Source organism: Balearica regulorum, chromosome 3 (assembly GCF_011004875.1).
Source record: "Balearica regulorum gibbericeps isolate bBalReg1 chromosome 3, bBalReg1.pri, whole genome shotgun sequence".
In the NCBI taxonomy this organism is placed as follows: domain Eukaryota; kingdom Metazoa; phylum Chordata; class Aves; order Gruiformes; family Gruidae; genus Balearica; species Balearica regulorum.
The window spans coordinates 73818225-73839719 of NC_046186.1; the positions used below are offsets into that span (position 1 = coordinate 73818225).

Consider the following 21495-nt stretch of genomic DNA (forward strand, 5'->3'; position numbering starts at 1 on the left):
GTTGATTGATAATGACTGCGTGAATGCTGGCAGCCCTGATGTGCCTCGTGCAGCTGGTGTTGGTTACAGAGCAGTTAGTGATCCCAAAGGGGTATGTATTTTTTGAAGAAATCAAACCACCTCATACTTTTGTTAGGTCTTAGCATTGCTTTTTGTGAATTTCTCCAGATTACTGTTTCAGCTACGCCAGCCTCACTGTCTTGTCTCCTCTTTCCACCCTTTTGTCTCCATCCTCCCACAGGGTAGGAAGCAGAATTGTCTTTTTCTCGTCAGAGTTTCAGTGTATGAGGGAAAGATTTCCTTCTCTTGATATCTTTTGTAATAGCACGGATTCCTAGCCACTGTTAGGAATATGTGGGTATTCATGTGGCTTGGTACCTTTTCCCTGAGACTCCCTCAACCTGTATAATACACCTGACAGACTGTACTGTGATCTGTATCTTAAGCATCTGTTTCCAACACCCTATCAGAGAAAAGATCTTGTTTATTCCAAAGCACAGACTTGTCAATCCCAAATAATCTTTGCTTGGCAGAGGAAGTTTGTGAGAAAGAAGAACAACTGTCAGAAAGCGAATATCTAAGTACCAAAGGCTAACTTATCTTCCTTTCCAGAGGCAGCAGTGATCCATTTAATGCTGCCTTATCTGCATGACTGTATGTTTCCAAGATTAGATAAAAAGCTGCAGATTCCACTAAAGAGTATTTGAAGAAAATTTTCTGAGTTGTGTAGTCTTTTCCAGATGAGGATTTCCTCCTCCGCTGCCCTCTCTCACTCACGTACCTTCATTGCAAGGCAACCTTATATGTACATCTTCGGTAATTCTTATCTCGTTTCTTTGAGCTATATTAAGTGAGCATACTCCATAAGAGTCCTGTCGCATAATTATTTTTAATACTTTGAAGATATGCAGCCTTAAATGACTTTTTAATTATTAACAGTTGGGGGCAGATTCACTATTCTGCTGGTTATAACAAAGCAGCCCAAAAATATTGGCTAATTAAGATTTTTTTTTTTGGCAGAGCAGCTGAAGTGAGTGATGAAAATGCCTTTATTTTGTAACGGATTTATTGATTCAGAAGAGTACTATGGAGATCAGTATCACCGAAAAGAAAAAAAAACCCACATAAAAACACCCCGCAAAAGTGAAGCAAAGAGCCAGTCCCTCTGCCTGTACAGTTAAAAAGCTCCGTGTACGATCGGATCATAGTTATCCAGCTAAGGTTACTTTTTTCTAGGCTGTAACAGAGGCAGCAGTACCGCGGGGAGCTTTATGAGCCCAAATTCCAAGTCCTGTCACCACCTGTAGGATCTTTACAGAATGGTGTCGGCTGGAAAGAAGTGATTTGTCAATGAAAACTTTTGATGTGAACCTTTTCTCTGCATTGCTCCACTTAATGGGATTGCCATGCGCAAATTAACTGGAGAGGAAAGTTTATCTCTGTCAAAATGGTCTCCCATGTGAGCCCTCGGACTCATTTCACTTGTCGTCTGTCTAATCACAACAATTAGAAACAGTTGCTCTGAGCTTTGCTGCCGCCTTGCTTCTTCATAAAACATGTGCCTTAACTTTAAATCGGCTGCAGCAGGGTGAGGAGAGCTTGCTTCCTGCTGTTGCCAAAAATCATTTTGACTCATGCTGAGGCTGATGGCAATGCTCTGAAGAATCAGATTTTTCTTATCCGCTATAGATGTATTTGCTCACAAATCAGTGAATTTATGTTTAAATTTTTATTTAGAGAACTCGCTTTGTGTTGGTCATTCAGGTTAGAGAGTATATGATGTGGTTTTTTTAAGCATAGCAGGTTTTGAATTAATTTTTTTGAAGTGTGAAATGGAGCTTGCCTGCAGCTACAGAGTCATGGCCGATACCTCTATGACATTACTGTTCACTTGTTTTGGACATATAATGACACATATCACCAGAATCTGATTCAGGAAAAAATAACAGTCCCTTTCTCTTTCGTGTTAGGTATTACTGCAATAAGATGCCTTCAAATTGCAGAAGAGTTCACTTAGGACGCAGTAATTTTCCAAAGCAAATTAGAGGTATTGTAATATTCTCTGGGAGAAGATGACTTCAGAAAATATGTGAATCTGGGGCATGTTAGCTGTGCTTCAGTTCCATCTGTGAAAGATGGAACTTCCTAATTCATAGGTGTTATGTACCTTATTATTTATATAAAAACCTCTGCAGTTCTCAGAAGAAAGGCATTGCATAAGAGCAAGAGAGGGAGTGACACCTGAAATTACAAAATCCTTAAATAATATGTTGGAGACAATGATGCTGGATGGCAGAATTAGGTGCTACAGGAATGAATATCATCGAGAGGAAAAGCCATCTAGTTACAGTTTTCTATTTTCAGACTAATTTTAGGTTCCTGAATCCACCCTTGGTAAGTAGTGAGTTCCCATAGTTTTTGCCTACTCTTTCAAATATGGTGTCTGACCACTACCTCTTCATTTTAGGACATATACTTTTATGCCATCTATGGTGTCTAATTTTTAATAATATGTGTTTCAAATTTACTGTCTTCATAACTGCAATTTTATTCATTGTGTGTGCTTTTTGTGGGTCATGTCTCCTAAACCAGATGAAGAAAAATATTTCTTACATGATTCGCGTATAAAATGCAGCTAAACTGCATTCTGTGAGTTCCTCAGACAAGAATGATAGCTAATCTAACTGAAGTATTGTTACGGCTGCTAAGCATTTTGGAGGAAAATACACAATCAGCTTTAAATACAAAAGAATGTAGTGGGGGGAGTCACTACAGGAGAGCAGCCGTGGGTCCCGACAACAATTTGTTGAGGTACAGTTTTTACAGTAGGTTTTTTGCACTTAAAAATTAAGGCAATTAAATATTAGGATTTCATGTTTATGGAGTGAGTGGGATGTTCCCGTAACTGGATATAATCCAAGAAATTGTTAAGGTGAAGAATGTGTTGCTATCATCGGTGTTCATGTCCCTAATTTTTTTCCGTAAGCCAAAATAAAGCAAAAGATAAAAGAAAATAAACCGTTGTGCTTGGAAATACTATTTTCGTTCATTTGTTTCTTGATGTTTGCAAATTAAACTTAATTTATGATGTAGTCTTTGCAAATGCTTTGTAGCTTGTTGATAAGACGGTTTCCTTCAATGCTGCCATAGTAATGTAGGTTGTAACCTAAGTTAAGTGTTAAGTGGGGATGATCAGGAAAGTCACACAAATTACATGCTCCTAATTTGTACTAAAATATTAATGTAGATAGGTGAGTGGATGAGGAATGATCCAGGGCAAAATCCAGATGCTTCTTGTTTACCTTCTGGAGGCACTAAAGCAGTATTCTGCTGATGAGCACCGAGTTTCCTTTTGTCTGTAGTAATTCTCCTGTGAAGTACTTGATTGACATGCATCTTTAATTGGGGTGGAAAACAAGAAGCTGGTTGAGTATATTTTTTCATGAGAGTCACTGGAGAAGGAAAATAATGTAACTTTTGTTAATTTATTTGGGTCATGCGAGGCACAGTTATTGCTATATGAATGTTAGAACTCTGCTGGGTTTGATGAATGTAAGGATATACTTAAGACATCTGTGGTAGGACTCAGCTTGAGATTAAGACGACTAAATTTGTGTGTCTATATACAGCAATTCAACTCACTGGCGACTAGATGTCTACTTTAGAGTGAATTGAAGAATTGAATTGGTCTCCAGACTCCACTGATGATGCTGATGAGTTCTCTGTTGATTTATAATGAGACGTTAAACATTCTGTCTGGTTGCTTGAATGTTGATGCCTGGTGTCATTTGAAATGCTCTAGAGTTTACTGTCTGCCCTCCAGCTGCTGCACTACAGAAACATGTTTTTTTGTAGCTTGTTGGCCGTATCTGTGAGCCCCATCCAGATGTTCCAGATGCTATAGGCTGTCTCAGATGTCAGTGGTAAGCTGTACTTACGCAATGCATCGAGCATTGCTCTGCCTGAAGACACCCGTTTGTAGATAACCAGAGCTAGGTGTCTTCATCTTGATCTTGTATCCCATCCCTATCCTATATTAATGAATAATGTCCATCTCCGTTCAATATGAAGTCAGAATTACCTTTGAATTATGCAACTGGAAAGAATACAAGAGAGAGGGCTTTTATTTATTTTTACTCTTTAACTTCTTTTCTGATTTAGCAGTTTTAATTCATTCACAAAATAAAATATGCTTCTGTTTTAAGTGTAATCCTGAAGTAATTTTTATTATTACTGAATTATAAAAAAAGCTTTAAAGAGGAAGATATCTCAAAAAAACCACTAGAGTGCAGTGAACTATACTACTGTAGCAGAAAGCTGAAATGATACTTTATGCCTACATTATGAATTAAGAGAAGGGGTGATGATGTCTACAGAGGTTACCATAATTAACATTGAAAGCTGAGAGCTAGCGGTCCCCTGTGCCTAAAGAATACTTGTGGTAACAATATTAGAGAAAAGAATAAGAAATAATGAGCTCTGGAACAGAAGTTTTCAATTTTATTCTAATAAAGTAATCCTGATTAAAAATACTTAACATCAATAGGAGTTTGGCCTTTGATTTCAGTGCTTGGGGCTCTAACTGTAAAGTTAGCCAGCCATTTTATACAATAAATAATGAAAATATTCTAAGCCACATTTTGTGATATGTTTATCCCATAAACTAGGAAATTTGACCGCTCATTTGAATTTTGTTTTATTACACTGAGCTATAGTCTTAAACTAGTCTAAATGAGATCCATTGTTTACTTACGAATGGGAATCATCTTTTATAGAATGGTTTAAATATTAATTCTACTTTGTTGTCCCTTGTATATCTTGATTTTTTTTCTGTATCACCCTCAACTGGAGCTGTGACATGCTTTTATTAGTCTCTGTTGCGAAGAAAATGAGTTTCAAATCAGTGTAAGAAGTGATTTTTAAGCATTTTTTTATTTGTTATTGAAAATTAAGAGGGAGTGTGAGGAAATAGGAGCAAGAATGAGAAGACAAACATTATGAGGTCAGAATTCCATCCATTTTTAAAGTCCTTATTTGTTTACATTTATTTAATTTGGATGTATCTCTGTATTGGGTAGGAAATGCATTTTTCTTCCACATTTGTTGCCTATCCAAACAAAAAGTTTCTCCTTTCGTGAACTCCCCACACTGTGCCCTCCCTAACAATGGCTAAAAACTTGAAAACTGATTCTGCTTTTCCAAGTTTTGTGATTTTGCATGGGCAGGATGGCGCCCGGCTGGGATAACCTAAGCCAATCTATTGGAGAGTTAGCGGCACATCCCAGTGCCATGAACTGTGTACGGGAATACAGTTAGGATGTGCCAGCAGCGCAGTCACAAACTGTAGTACCATTGTAATACTGTGGATGAACTGGATAGAGGAAAATCACTTCTCACGTTTTGTTTTCCTGAGCATTGGGAAATAGCTGTTGTCAGCCCAGCTCTGGTTCCCTCGCCATGGCCTGCCACCTCAGCGCTCGAAAGGAGCTTGAAATAGGAACTCCTGGATCTCATTTCTAACCGCATTTCTTGTGAGTGCCATAGTAACAAGCAAAATCTGGCATTTAAACAAATGATGTAAATTTTGCGAGAGGAAAAGTCATGGAGCTTTTAGATAAAAGATTTTTGTGTGACTGCCATCAGTGTTTGAATTCCCAGTATTACTTCTACCTACAGTGACTGGTCTGTTAAATCTGATGAGTGGCTACTAGCCGGCATGCTGTCGGTTTTGTTGCGTACTGTAGTGGCTGAGGGATACAAAATACTGACTACATTGGGATGGCACTGCTGAAGTAATGGCTGATGAATGGTAAATAGTCTCTGTAAATATGGTAAAATTGGGGGAGGGAATGATTTTGGCAGCAAATGGGACTGAAAACTAGTAAACTTGTGAACTATTAATATTTTTATGTCAGCAATTTTTCAAATGGCAGGCATCATTAATATTCACCAGCTTTTGCAAGTGTTTTCTCCTCTTTCTATTAAGCCACAATGTATGTTGTCAGCATTATTGATAAATTAATAATTTTGAACAGTTCATATATGTAGTCTAAACAGCATAACATTTTATGAGTAATTTAATGTGGATTTTTACATTGCTTTAGGTTATAGAGCAATTAAAGTAATTATTGATAGCAAATAAGGGCAAATCACACAGATATGTGGATTTCACTTTTGATGAAAACCAGTAACCAATGTATTTCTAATGAAACCCAGAATATTTTCACAGTTCAGGAGTTACTGAATCACCTAAAGTAATGCCTAGCACTCTTCTGTACTAGAAAGTGATGGCATCCACAGCACCTTCATTACATCTTGTTTGCTGCCTTTTTCTTAACTCTGTTACACTCCTCATGAAGGAGAGAGGAGTTGTGAAGTTCTTTCCATTCCTTATCCCTGCAAAGAAAGATAAATCTTTTAGATGTTACACATGCAAAAGAGTTGGTTTTTCCTAATCACGTTCTGAATCATACTCAGAAGTAATGTCAGGGCCCTTCAGACTGCCCTGCGGCTCGGCCGAGGAAGAACCACTTGGCTTCCCTAAACTTTGATGGCTAGGGAAGTGGTATGAGTATGCAAAAACTTCCTGAGGATTGCTAGAAGCCCTAAACGGTAATGCCCCCTGAGGCAAAAGAGAGCTTTTGCAGCGACAAAGCTCCTTATGTACTTTCACCTCAGAGGTTAATATCATTTTGTCTGTCGCTGGGCTGGGCTTTGTGGGGTCTGTGCGGTGGCACTGCTGGAGCGTCGGCGTGTGTGTGGCAGCAGGAGGAGGAACGGGGCCACAGCAAGAGCCCCGGTGCTCGTGGCACCACATCGGCACAAAGCTCTGCAGGGCGGCAATTGTTAGAAGTGTCATTCCTCTGGAAGCCAAATAATTTATGTGTATAAATTATACATATAAAGTACATTGAGCATGGCTCAACATGCTTCTAGTCAGCTCGGTCGATTTGGCAAATTTTACAAGTTTTTTTAAATCTTTTTAAAAACCTGGTAGGACGTGCATAGCTGAGTTGGACCGAGTGTTGTGTGATGGCGGAGGGAGAGAAAACTGCAGAGATTGGCTGCTGCTTCGTGGAAGCAATTGGCTTGTATTCACAGACCAGGAGCTTGTGGTTTGCAAGGTGCTTCAAAAGAAAACCTGAAATGAGGGTTCAACTCAAAAGAGCTAGTAATTTAACCAAGTGGTTTCTAAACAGGGAGTGAGCAGCTGGACACAAGGTAAAGGGAAGCTTAGAATGTTGTCTGGATCGTGTTGTGAGTTTTATCTGGAGGTTTTTCTGAATTTTTCTCTACCATTCTGCCATACATATGTAGCATTTGGAATGGGCATTTGATTGAGAATTATTTATTTAGAGGGGTGATTGTTCAGGAATGAATATTTCGTTAATAAAATGGCAGCAAGCAGACTGGCTGTTGATGGGAAGATGAATGCCTTTCATCAGCTGGCTGGTAATGGAAAATATTTGCTTAAATCCACTGCTGCTCTTTAGATGTGTCGCTGCACAAAATGATTTCCTTGCTTCTTAAGAAAAACCTACAGTTTTGTGTCAGTCTGGGAGGAAAAACCAAAATGAAGACTGGAAACCCTCTGTGAAAAAACCTTGAGGAGTAAACATACTTATTTGTTCTGTTTTTCTCTGTAGGATATAAAAGACAAATGTTGATAGTCTAGTAAATATGAATTTTATGTGGGGTATCACTGTTGGGGAGCAAAAACTATTGTTGCTTCTAATTTATCTTTCTGTTTTACTGTGCCTCGCTGTCTCTTGTCTGTATTTCTTCTGGAGGTCTTCAGCCCTTTTTCCTGCCTCTTTGCTCTTTAACATTCAGGCTGTCAGCAAGAGAGTAAAGTTCTATCTCCATTGGAAAGCAATTTGCTGGCATTGCTGACTGTGAACGAAATTGACTGAGATTGTGAAATCTGGGCAATTTAGCTCACAGCCAGGATGACGGGGAAGAGGCAGCATTGCTCTTTCACCAAAGATGATGTTCCATTTGTCTCACAGTTATTTATTTCCTGATAGCTTTTACATGCATTTATTAGGTGCCCTGTAATCCCTGGCATTTCTTAATATGGTTTGTCTAAAGATAGCAGCACCTTTTTTTTCAAAAGCAGAGATTGTGTACTCAACCTTATTACTATTTAGTTTACTGGGAGGGAGCAAATTCAAATAGATTGTTGTTATCGGAAGAACTTCACTAAGAGAACTCCATAATTTGCAGCTGGTGAAACTGTTGAACCAGGGACTTGTGCTTGCAGGGGAGACTTGCTCTGCCTACCCTTCCCGTGGATTTTCGCAGGCACAGCTCCTAGGGCAGGTTAGCCCAGCCAGCCTGCTGCTGACTCCTACAGACAAAAAGCCTCAAAATGAGTTTTCAGTCCCCAAATGTGAAAGGTGGCAGCGGCTGGTTTGGTGTTTGCTTGCTCAGTGTATACTGTATTTCTGAAACAGGTAACCTGCAAGTCTGAAAAATCTGAAATAAACAATGACATAGTTGTTTCAACTCAAATGAAAGGGGGAAAGTGTAACAGATACTTCATTTAAAACAGTAGCAAGCTGAAGCTATTAAGTTATGATTTCTACCTCTATCTTCAATCATTTTTATAAATGCTCAGAGATATAAATGAAAGTTTTCATGCTTAAATGCCATAGATATTTACAAGATAATTTTAAAAAAGCTACTCTATATAAAAATATGGGGAATCCTATTTAAAGGATAAAAAAAGATTTATTAGAAAGGAAACTTGAATGTAGCTCTAGTTTCTTTACAGTTTGTCTCAGAAACATAAGTATTTTATTTCCCAAGAGTCAATAGAGATTATCAAATTGCTACTGTATTTTCCCATATATAATTTTTTCTTTGCAAGAAAAAAAACATCAAAACAGAGAAAGGGACTGTGTTTGTCTTCCCAAGGAACATATTAAGAGGCTGAACCAAAAATCACTTGTTCCCTACTTTAATGCTTGTACTTTGGGAAATTTAATTTCAGGGAGTCAGGTACATAATCCCTGCTATTGTTCAGAAGCTTAATATATGTCCTCTTGTGAACTATGATAAAAATTGAGTCAAATGTCATAGACATTGCCAAGTTATAAGAAATATGGATTTCCTCTTTATTGGTTCAATAGACACCATGGTCTGTAAGTTTAAATGAAATGTCTTTTTTCTTTGATGTAAAAACCCTAATAATAGAAAAGATGATTTTAAGCATGCCAGAAGAGGAAAAGGAGGAAATATGCATTTCAATTTTAATACAGAGACAAGAAAATGTAGAATATAAATAAGATTAATAATGAAATAGAAGCTTTTCCTTCCTTCCTTCCTTCCTACCTACCTACCTACTTATAATTTAAAGTATTTAAAGTAATTGAGTGAGGAGCAGGAGGAATAAGGTGGTAGCATTCATGCAGGAAGTCCATTCATCAGCCATGAGCCAGCAGCAAGACTCTCCATGGCTTGCTCTTTCAGATCAGGGGCTGGATGCTAGGTGTTAGTACGTACGTGAGGTGTTAGTACGTATGTCAGGTGTTAGTATGTATGTGTGGATGTTGGTGGGCTTCTAGAGACTTTTTTCTTAAGTATTTTATTAGTTTATCTGGCTTCTCCAGGACTGTCTTTTCAAAACTCGTCAGAACAGTTATATCCAGTGCCTTCACTTTCCCAAGGTGAAGGTCTGATAAGAAGGATATGCAGCTTCCCTAATAAATAATTTCCTTAGCGTTCCCTCTTTCTGCAGTCCGGCTGCCATCTTGAAGGCTGCCACTCCTAAACACAGCATTAACTAGTGCTGTCACTGCAGAAGACTGAATTGCTCAGATTCCTGTAATACTGAGTTCTTTCAATCTAGTGAGATGAAAGGAGGAAAAAGCTTCTTCTCAAACATATTTGGCGTCTAGATAATAAGGCTCTGCAGTATGAGTAATGTTTTACAAATTTACAAAGTCAAGCTTCAGCCAAGAATGTAAACACATTTACATAAACTTTAGTAACAGTAGATGACTTTAATACATTTATTCAAATACCTGCAATTCCAATTTCCAAGCAAGTGGTATTTGAATGGAAGTGCTAGAAAAAGAAAGAAATGTGAAAAATAAAGGCAGTTGCAACCCTTGGTAATTCTTGTCAGTCTTTGGGCTCCAATAAAAACTGCAGCATTTTTAGTTCATAACATTTAAGTAAAATGATTTTTTTCCCCTTTTGACATCCAACACTTCTTCAAGAGATCCCACTGTACTTTGCAGTTTTGTGTTAAAAAGATTTACACGGGTCCTTCTGGGGCCTCTCCATTACAGTCGCAGCCTCAACCTTTGAGGTTGGCAATTCATCCGCCAAGGTTATTAATTTTATGTTTATAATCTAGTAACCAGGTATTGTTAGCTAAAATGAAGTTTTCTGACAATTTTATTATGGTAGCACCAAGCAGCTGTTGTCCCTTTGATTTGACTTTGTTGTAGGAACACATTCTTTTAGATATTTATATAGCTGACTGTGGTGATGCATTGATTCAGTTTTTCTCAGTATTTCTAAGATGACGTTGCCCAGTCTGTGGTACTCTAGAATGCATCTGTCCCTCTTTAAAATCAATATAAATGAACTGATGTGGGTTTAGAAGTTCTGGATAAGTATCTTAACTGGAATGAACACGGACTGATACAGAACCCGTCAGGACTGTTGTATTTGGATGGTACTACAAGGGATGGACGTGCTTCTTCCTCTGACTGTTGCAGTTCTGAGGGGATTCTAGTCTTCTCTACAAGTGCATATGCTGCCATGTGGATCGCAAGACCACCTTTCAATACACTATCCTTTGCAATTATGTAATTTTAATGAACATGTGCTTGTTTCTGAAGCATTGGAAAGCATTTCCATTGGATCTGAAAAGCTGCATTTTGAAAAGTGGGTTTATCATTTATTATTTTCAAAGTCTAGATTTCTAAGCAGCTGCCAATAAATATACTCTGAAAGAAGACAAAAAATATTTTTACCAATGATTCCTGAAACTTCTCGGTCACTAACTTAAAGTTCATCTGTAGAGCTTTAAGTCAATTTTGTTAAGATGCTTTAACTTAAAGGTGCCAGCAGTGGCATCGTTCCCATTGCTAAGCATTAATGTTAGAAATTCTCATTCCTAATGCCAAGAGATTCATGGCTCATTACGATCTGGCTTAGTTTACCAGCCTGTTGTTCTTGTGTTTCCGAGTATTTGTTCTAATTCAAAACAAATGGGAATGCTGGCAACCTAACGGAGACATATGTAGGAAGTAACCATTGGCAACCATGGTTGCATGAGACAAGATTCTATAATTGGAGCATTTAGGTATTAATGCTGACAAGCCAACAGAGGAGTCCTTTCCAGGTTGTTCAGTACAAGTCTTGGAATCTGATTCTCTTCTCGGGCTGTATTTTTGCAATTGGCACATCCTTAGATTCAGACAATGTTTATACAAATGAAAGTACGAGAACAGTCATTCCCTACAAAGGCAAATCCTGCTTTCTGTTGCATGCAGTGTGCTCCTTAGGCATCAGTAGAAACTTCATTTGTATGTCTGAAAATAAAGTCTGATGAAGTTCTCTAAGGCTAGATCTGGACACCTTGTCCTACAAGGTATAGGTGTACATATGAATGATTACTTTCTTATCTTCACAGTAGAAATATTTAGTGAAATGTGACATAAAATATTTCGCTTTGAATACAGAGAAGATAAAATTTTATCTTCCACAGTTTAGTTTTGGTCATGTACATAAAGTTTTGTGTGAACAAGTTATGTTAGATAATTTCTAGAATATAGATAAAACAGATTATTAAAAATGTATAAGGTATAAATTCATTGGCTTTAAGATTTGTAATGGGGTGAGGTGAATGAGAGGGGAGAAGAGTTTATAGTGTGTTTTTTTCCCTGCATAGATTCAAATGTACTGCAAGCTTAATGAGAGCAATTCCATTGAATTTATCGGAGCATGCCCACGTAGCCTAGAGACAAAGTTAGATATCATTTGATCTGTTATTGTGACAGAAGAACAGAGATTGTTTACAATCCCTTTTGCACTTCCATGTCCCAAGGGAGACAAGTCTGCAACATGTTCTAGTCCTGGCATGAGAGAGATCAGCTGTATCAGGGCAGTTTATCTCATCTATCTGTACATGACCTTTGAGGTAATGGTGCAATCCCTGTTAATGGGGATACACTGCCTCTTCTGTGTTGCCTTCTTCACAGGAACTTTGTGGTCAGGACATATCCCACAAACAAGAATCCCTAAGGTTTCTTTTTAGGAGAACTCTTTGTATCATGGGAGAAATGGGAATAGCAAATTTGGGTTTGCAAATCCATTTAAAATACAAAATGATGTTACATTCTTTTTTGTTTCTATGTCAGGGATTCCCCGATGTAAGATATGCATGCCTGCATTACAAACTGCAGTGAAAAGCAGAGATACTTGAGCTAACTTGGAATGAATGAGGACATTTTCCACAGGCTGTGTAGCTTTCATGACACTGGAGTTGGAGCAAAATAAATAGGCTTGCAAGGAGCTCTGTGCTACCATAGCTTGACTACTTCTAGTGTCTGAGGTAGACAGCATAGTTAAATGAAGACTGAGAAACAGGATATATTACTATTTGTAAAAGACATCCAGGAATTAGTACAAGGGAGGAGAAGAATTATTGAAATTGAACCTGCTTTAAGATCAAATGGATATTAATTGCTTCTGAATGAATTCAGAGTGTAAATTAGAAGAAGGTTTCTGACATGAAAGGAATGATGTCTGAATTCTGGCATGACCTTTCAAATAGGGCAGGGAGGACAAGGAACCTAAATTGTTTCAAGATGGAGCTTGATAAATTAATATAGGTAGTGATCCCAGAGATGGAAATTAAAGTTTATGATTATACTATCATAGATCATAGGCTCAAAGAGACCTCAAAAAGCCTGATCTTAAATATCTCATCTCAGTGATGAGAATCTACAGCCCTGTTACTCTTCCATTCAATTACCTCACTATTCCTACAATTAAAAAACTTTCCTAATCTCGACTTAAGTCTCCCTAGCTGCAATTTAAGTTCATTTCTTCTTGTCCACAGCAGACTTGCAGAACAAATTAGTATTCTGCCCCTTTATAGCCATCTCTTATATGCTTGGAAACTCCTATCTTTTTTTCACAGAAGCACAGAGTATTTAAGGTTGGAACATGTTAGTATTTTCATTTTGATGTTAACCCTCAATTCTTTCAGATTTTTCTCTGAAAAATTGTCTTCTAGATCTCTGATTGTTCTGGTACTCTGCTGGGCTCTCCAGATGTTCCTCTTCCTTCTTCCCATTCCTCCTGATGACGATCTACCAGTACTGAAGAAAATAGAATGATTATTTTGTAACTCTCAAGCCTAGTGCTATTGCAAGCATAGTGCTTATTTATCCCAGTATTATTGTCATTTTTGCAGTGTGGGATGTGGTTTACTTCCCAGTTGTCTAGGTGTTTTCATCAAATATATTCCCTGCTGTGGCAGGATATAGGATGTTAGAAATGCCCTTGATCTCTGCAACTGTCGTTATGAGATGTTTTTGTGAGTTTTTTCTAATAAAGCTCTTATGCTCCTTGTAAGGGAATGTTTGAGGTTGCTGTGGAAGGGGAAAATGGGCCATAGACAGAAAGCTTTATGGATCCATCTAGACTAAAGTTCTTTTATGTGTTTGACTTTACTCATGTGAGTCCTTCTTATCCTCTATCCGTGGTGCATTCAAAGCTAGGACAATCCAGGAAGTAGACATAGCCTACAGGCCTCCCCAGAGTCAGAATCCACCAGAAGGTTATGAACAAGGAGAGCTTTGCTATGCTTAGGTGTTAGCATGGTTGTTCCTTGTTTCACAACCTGAGTCGTCCACCATACCACCTGCTGTAAATGCAGTTGGTGGGTGACAAGGGGACAACAGAGCCCTTGTGTGCCTTCAAGCTGATGCTATGAAAATCTCCTCCTAAGACAGCAGAGCCTGAAGGCGCTGTACTACTGGAACTGCTTTGTAGCTGAATGTCTGTGTAACCTTACATTTCAGTTACTGGTTTGGTATTATTCTTGCATGTTTTCATTTTAGCGCATTGTCAGCTTGAGGTCAAATCTTAATGGCTTATTTGCTCTACATATCAGCAAATGAGGTAGTTTGATGCCACATTCATGCATAAATTTGTGAACATGGAATAAATAAGATACTATTCAACATAACACTCAGAATTCAAGGGCTTGAAGAAACTTTGCATATTGCTAAGCTGACAAAGTGTTGTTCTAAAGTGATAAAAGCAGGTGTTTCTTTTTACTTGCCAAGTCTGCTCCCATGTGAGAGGCTAGATAAGTAGTCCAAATTACATCTAAGAAGAAAATTTGCCAGAGCTTAATTACTTTTCATCACAGTGCCAAATGAGAAGAAAAAGAAAAAAAAACCCACCTTGGAATTATATTGTAGTCTCTTTAATTCTCCTCATTTAAAGCCCTGAGGTAGAATTCTTGACTTCGCAATCAATTGCACTCTTTAAGCAGTAAAGCTGGACAAATTTAGAAGTGAAGACTTGTGCTCCTTCTACATTTGGCATTTAGGTTAAAGTAATTTTTTGTTCAAAAATATAAGCAGTTTTTACAAGATCTGCAGCTGTGTCATTTTTGGTAGGATATAGTTTTATCATTAATCAGTGCTTTTCTCTGATGAATTCTGCTAAGGTTATGGCCATTTAATCCATCTTCATTGATAAGTGTGACCTTATTAAGCCTGACTATTAGATCTCGGTGTTCTGTGAGTTAGACCATAGTATCATCAAACCTTGCTCTCCTACTGTGGCCCAGTAGTGCTTGTCTGCGTGCTGGGCAGTTGAGTGCATCAGACTGTGTTCAGTCAATCCTACCTAAGTCAAGCCTCTCATCACAAAGCCTCTGTCAGCTTGTCTTCTGCAAGGACACTTTATCAGTAAGTCAGCAAGAGAAAGGATTAAGACCACAGCCATTTATCCACTTCCCTGTGCAGTGTGCAATGAAATGTCAGTCTTGTAACCCCTCAGTTGTACATTATTATTTCATTGGTAAGGAGGCATTTTACTGAGAGATTTCTCTGTCCTTTATTTAAAGAGAATTATTGTACAAGACTAAACCAGGGAGTCCTCTGTTTTGATATGTGCCTATGTTGTCAGTAGTTTGGAGGAAGATGCAAGAATAAAAAAAAAATGTTAAAAAACCCTGCCATTTTCCTCATCTCTTAGTAGTTGCTTTATAGGTGAAATTATATGCAAGTTGAGATTCTTTACCTCTTTTATGTTGATAGGGCCAGTTGATTTGCCCTTCCCATATATTTTATCTTTAAGTAGTCATCCAATTCCCTCTTAAATATACTAAATTCTTAGTCTGCCCTCATATTAAAGTATTTACACAAGAAATAGCTGGCAACTCCTGTATTTTGAATGGTTTCATTTTTCTGTATCTTTTCTAATACAATAAAATAGTTAATAGAAAGTTCAAAGTTGGAATGCATAGAATGGGATCATTGATTTTTAGAAGGTTACTATAAATTTTCTGTTATTTTCAGTTCAGTTCTATGTACAGGCTAATATTACCACTTTGACCTCTCTATAAAGCAACACTTTCACTAGGCATCACTGCAAGCATGTACTGTTTCCCTTTCTAATTGATTATTGTTAACTTAAAACCCAGTGATGTGTGTGAGTGGCTGAGATTATTTGTTGCAAGATGTATTACTGAGATGCATTCATCAACTGTGAATTTCATCTGCTCTTTTGCTGCATATTCATTTAGTTTTATTTGATACCACTGGGGGTTGTAACTAATAAAATCTTAAATAATTCTGTTTTGGGCAGATTTTACTGTCTCCTTGAGTAGGCTTGTCTCTTGTGAGAGACCTTAACTTACAAACAGAATTCCATGTTGAATATAGGTCAACAGTGTCATGCTGTAAAAGGACAATCAGGGAACTATAAATAGGGATATAGCCTTTGAGGCACAAGGAGTAACTTCAGTTCTGCTCAGGAATGGTGAGACCTCTTTCCAGTATGGGGCATAACATCTTAAGAAATATGTTGACCAAATAGTCCAAAGACAAACAAGCAGCATCAAATGCTTTGCATATCTGACAAGCAAGCGTGTGTGTGTGTTTGTGTGAAGAATACAAGGCGCTGTGTGTGTGTGTGTGTGTGTGTTAGTAATTTTCAGATAGGTAAGTGGATTTTGCAGAGTGGAAAGGAATAATATATTCTTTGTGTCCATTGTGGAGAAAAGAAGTCACTGTGACCTGTGACTGTGCTGTTCATCTTGGACATTAGGAAAATATTTCTGAAGGCAAGGATAGTCATCAGTGTGCTTTCTACATATCAAGCAATATTTGAAAGTGTTCAGATCTTCCACTGGAGAGCAGAATTTGGTAATTTGAAAATCTTTCTCTGATTGTAATTGCATTTCAGGACATTAGATAGCAATCTAAGTAATGTTTCTAGATTGCTCTGACAAAGGTACAGGAACTTCATCTGATTTCTAGCAAGTGCTCTTAGTATTTTCACTGTCACAGGTTCAGAAGAAAAGAACAAGGCAGGCCCAGAAGAGACATGCGTGTACCTAAGAATCAGCTGCTATATGTTGTTAAAAGGATGCCAATGGCAAAAGAAAGAGCACGTGCAGGATGATAGTTCTGGGTCATCACAATCCAGTGGTATCACCATTTAAAGTGATGTGCCTTGTCACAAGGCAGAGGGTAGAGAAAAAATGAAAGAGCTACAGCTGCTGGATTTCCTATGTTCTCATTTAGAATATGCCCAAAGCAATACTTCGGGATATCTCTTTTGTGTCAGAGGAGAGAGAGGTAGGAATTTTTTGCTGCCATCTCTCGGATTCCCTTTATTTCTCATCAGACATTTGGTCTTTGAACTAGTTTAAATTTGGTTAAGTGCAGGAAGTTTTAATGCAAGTTTTTGGTTCAGGCAGATCATCATTTTCCATTAAAAAATCCACCTTATAAAAAAAATCTGAACCAGTTCCTACTGCAGTGTCATCAGGGAACAAATAGAAATGCACTGTACTTGGAAGCAGTCTCCAGTAGTTACAGTGCTGCAAAACCATCTCTAACTGAGTTGTACTTCAGGCCTACATTCCCCTTGGGCTGCTTGCTTCTAGTGATGTCAGGGTAATAGCACTACATCAGTACAGAAAACATGCGGTGTGCATACCAGCATCAAAAAAACGCTGGGGGTGAATTGACTGAATTATATATGTTGCTCTTCTGAGAATGCAAAATAAGTTTTGCTGCAAGTTACATGTATCTGTAGTTGCACGCTACAACTTTAGGAAATAAAAGCCTTAAGGGAGGATGCAGCTGATTTAATCATTATTTTGTTTGGGGTTTTTTTTTTTTTTTTAGCTAAATTGCTGTGTCTTGTTATATGTATATATTAGCGCTCATCTTGCTGTCATCAGATGGGATCTCAGGAAGTCTAGTGAAGTGAATTGCAAGCTTTAACATCAGGCTACATCTTGACCTGGTGCTGAATTATGAATCCATCACTTTTCATTTCAAATAATACGCTGGACCTTGGTCAAAATTATTACTGATATAAACAAATGGCATGGTTGATGGATCTGTTGCCAATAAGCAATGAAAAATACCTTAATATTTTTCCTTAGTTTGGCAAGGTCCTCTTTGTTGATTAAAGCTGGCAACTATAGGGATAAAAGGAGATCTGAAATACTGTGTCTGATAGATGTTCTGATGAAACATGTTTCCCAATGGCTTGAATCCTACCCTTTTCTGTAAGAACTGTCGCTCCTTAGAAGGGTTGACTGATTTTAGAAAGGATTGTAGCATGCCTGCTTCTAGTACACTGATGATTGAGTGAATCTGGAAACAGTACCTGAGTCATCCCTGTCCATAGCTCAGCATTTTAAGGAAATTTGAATTTGATGCCCATTTGCCTTAAACCATTATCAACAAAAGTAACATGGGAGCTGCTCAAGAAGCACCGTAGACATCTATGGCATGGAGGAGAAGTTGACAGCCTGGTGCAATAACCGGGTATCATAGAATCATAGAATAGTTTAGGTTGGAAGGGACCTTTAAAGGTGATCTAGTACAACCCCCCACCCTGCAAAGGGCAGGGACATCTTCAACTAGAACAGGTTGCTCAGACCCCCATCCAACCTGACCTTGAATGTTTCCAGGGATGGGGCATCTACCACCTCTCTGGGCAACCCATTCCAGTGTTTCACCAAACACTGTATCTTCCCCTAGGGCAGGTCACCCTCGCTGTGAATCAGATCCCTACAGCTACAGTTGCTCGGCTGGTTTTGTACTCTCTGTGGAGGTCTGAGATTGAAAGGTACAGTGCGTCGCTCTTGGGGGACATTTCCTTTAGCCTGAAAATTACAGTCTGCACCATTAAAAGAAAGTATCAGAATGCTAATCTTTCATTGCCTCAGACTCATTTACTCCTTTAAGGATGGGAAGACTATTTGCATATGCATTGATTAAACAAAATGCATTTGTTGTTTCAGATGCATTCGTAGTGAATTGTTATAATTTAATCTAGGCTGTGCAGGGTCCTAGGGGGAAGCAACCAAGTGCAATATATATTTGCATCATTAAAAATAATTTAAGTGTGATGACAGCTGGAAAATAACCGTACAAGTGATTTCAGGGTGTTGCATATTTATTGCCTGGTAGTGATAAATCGTTGTTGGTTTTCTCAGTTTACAAGTCAAAAGGCAGGTTTTTAACATGTCAACCTTCAGTCTGGGCTCTGTAAGTCAAGTCAATTGAGCAGACGCCTGCCTAACATTTAGTCCTTGTTGCCACAAATTCAAGCTTCTCACGTTTATTCATTCATTTAATCCCCCAAAGTCCCCTCAAGGTAGGTAAATGTTATCGACATATTACTGATGGAGAACTGAATGTAGGGCAGTCTGAAAGTAACTTTACAGTAATTATCTTTAAAGAAAGGGCTTTTAGACAATCTACAAGTCTTAATCTGAAGTTAGCTGAATATTTTTGATGTTACTCTAGGTGATTTCTTCATCGAGAAACTGACTGAATTGACCATGTCTTCTGAGACCAAGCATGGTTTGTTACCCTTAGTAACATAGGGAATTAACAGATACAATGACAAAGTACCATTTTTATATTAAAACAGAATACTAAGTAGGATTTTGTTAAAACACCACCCTGTTGTGATATTTGGGAAATATGCAAAGGTTAATGACTGAACAGATTATAGGTTTATCGGTCACACATAATGCCTAAATGTTTTTTTGAACTGTACGTAGAGATCACTTTATCTGCTGCTGGAAAACAGCCACATGTGAGCTGGAAAGCAGCAGCTGTCAGAGAGCTCAGAGCACCATTACATGACAGTTGAGAGAGGAGAGCAGAAGAGGTCTCTTTCCCATGCCAAATACTCTGGTGGTTAAAATCTAGTTACCCACTGAAGTGCAGTGGCAACTTAAAGAAAAAAGGCCACATTGGAAAAGGAAAACTAAAAGTCATATTATTAAGGAAAGATGTAAAAATGAAATCACCACTTTCTTGCTTTAATATGTACGTTTCCCTGGTCCTCAGTGTAATTAAGCCCTCAACAGGGCTATGAAAAATCTGTATGTAAAATATAGCTGCTAAACTCTTGAATCTCTGTACTCAAAACTGCACTGACCGTTTCATTCTTTCCTTCTGATATAAGACAAAGTCAAGGTATGAACCAGAAAAAGCCAAATGGAAATACAGGTATTATGCAGTAGGATTATCCCAGAACTTTTGCATAAATTAGCCGATAGGATAGCTCTGCAGTACTGTTTTCTGCATGGACTGTTTTCCTGGTAAAAGAGTGGTTAAGCCTTGTCCAGAAAGACCAAGACTTTACAGTCATTTGGAGGTGGGTAAATAAGGGGCTCAAAGATGAAGGTCAAGGCTGCCTCTTGCTCCTCTCAAAGGCCAAACTCTAGGTCCTGATCAGAAAAAATAATTCACAAGAATTGGCTGTCCTAAGTACATTGTTTTGGTCATTCTCTGAATGCCACCACTAGTTTGGTTAATTACAGGGAAAGACAGTGATTAAAAACTTGGTAAACCCATCAGATTTGTTCGGTGAATGCAATTATTATTGTGCAATACATAGACAAGACCCTTTAGGCTGCAAGAACAGAATAAACACATGTCCCAGTGGTTTTGCAGCTGTGATGTTTGCCCACTAAATAATTATTGGGGAAAAAATTATAAAGCATTGATTTATCTGTAAGCAAGAGTACTACCCAGAATTTAATTTATCTTAGGAATGCTTTAGTCACTCCTGATTCAATCAAATGCTAGAAAGCATACTTTTGCTCTCCTGTCAAGGTAACTTATTGTATTAGAATTTCCCCAAAATATCAAGAGAATTGCATATGTATGAGTCTCCAGGAAAGCCTTTGAAGGAAGGCTACTAATTTTCTTGCTCTTGAAAGAATATCCTCATATTGTCACAAGGTATTAGTGATATTGCCATTTTCCTTTCCCTGCTATGGGGCTTTGTGGGAATTGCTTATCTCCAACCATTCATGACTTTAAGTTGCATTCGCCACCTTGAAATGCTGTAATCATCGCGGCGGGTTCCTGGGGCAGAAGCCTGAGAGGGCTCACGCTTTCAGGTTAGGACTGGGTTTGCTGTGGGGCCGGCACGCGGGAAGCGGGGCAGCGAAGCAATTGTTGCAGTGGACCTTTGCTAACCCCTGTGGTCAGTGGGAACGCTCTAGCTGGTTATGTAAGATTTTGGGCAATTTTGTGAAGCTCCCTTCCTGTACCAGCATGTGGGAATGTGCCATGGACATAACGATAATACACAATTGTTGTCCTTTACTGGATTTCCTTCACGTTGCCGTGGAGTCCACTGAGTATTGATATTTCGTAATAAATTAATTTAATTTCATAATAAATTAATTTAATTTGTAGCTTAAGGATTCTAAAGCCTGTGTCTTAGAACTTCTTTCTTTTCTGTCAATTACAGGTCTTAATTAAAGGCTAGTAAGCACTTATTACTGTGATAGTAGAATGGAAATACCTGCTTGATTATTTAAGAGCTATTTTTATGACTAACTGCTCCTGAATAAACACAAAACTTCTCTTACCTGTCTCTGAGATTAAAATTGGAAAAGACCATAAGATATGCATGGCAGACATTTTATTTTTGAGGATCTTGCTTTTATTTTAGATTGGCCTCATTTTTTTGGCAGTTAATAATGTGCAAAGTTGTATGTTCAACTGTAGGGATATTTTGTGTGGTTTGCGGATTACATGTTCAAAATAGAATTTTATGAAAACAAAAAAATTTAAAGTAGATCACTAATAATTTCTGCATGTAAATAATCCATTGTAAGTACCATCAGTTTAATTGCATGTGCAGATTAAAAATCCTCATTTAAAACCAAATCTTTTAATATTCCATTTGTATTTATGTCAAAATGTATTGAGGCTTGCAGTAGGTTTATGATAA

The 21495-nt window shown here is 38.1% G+C and overlaps 1 protein-coding gene across 2 annotated transcripts in view; it reads left to right on the plus strand.

Annotated features, from left to right (window-relative positions):
• EPM2A (EPM2A glucan phosphatase, laforin) overlaps positions 1-21495 on the plus strand; it is a 43717-nt gene that overhangs the window by 15865 nt on the left and 6357 nt on the right. The gene's annotated exons all lie outside the window — the stretch shown is intronic.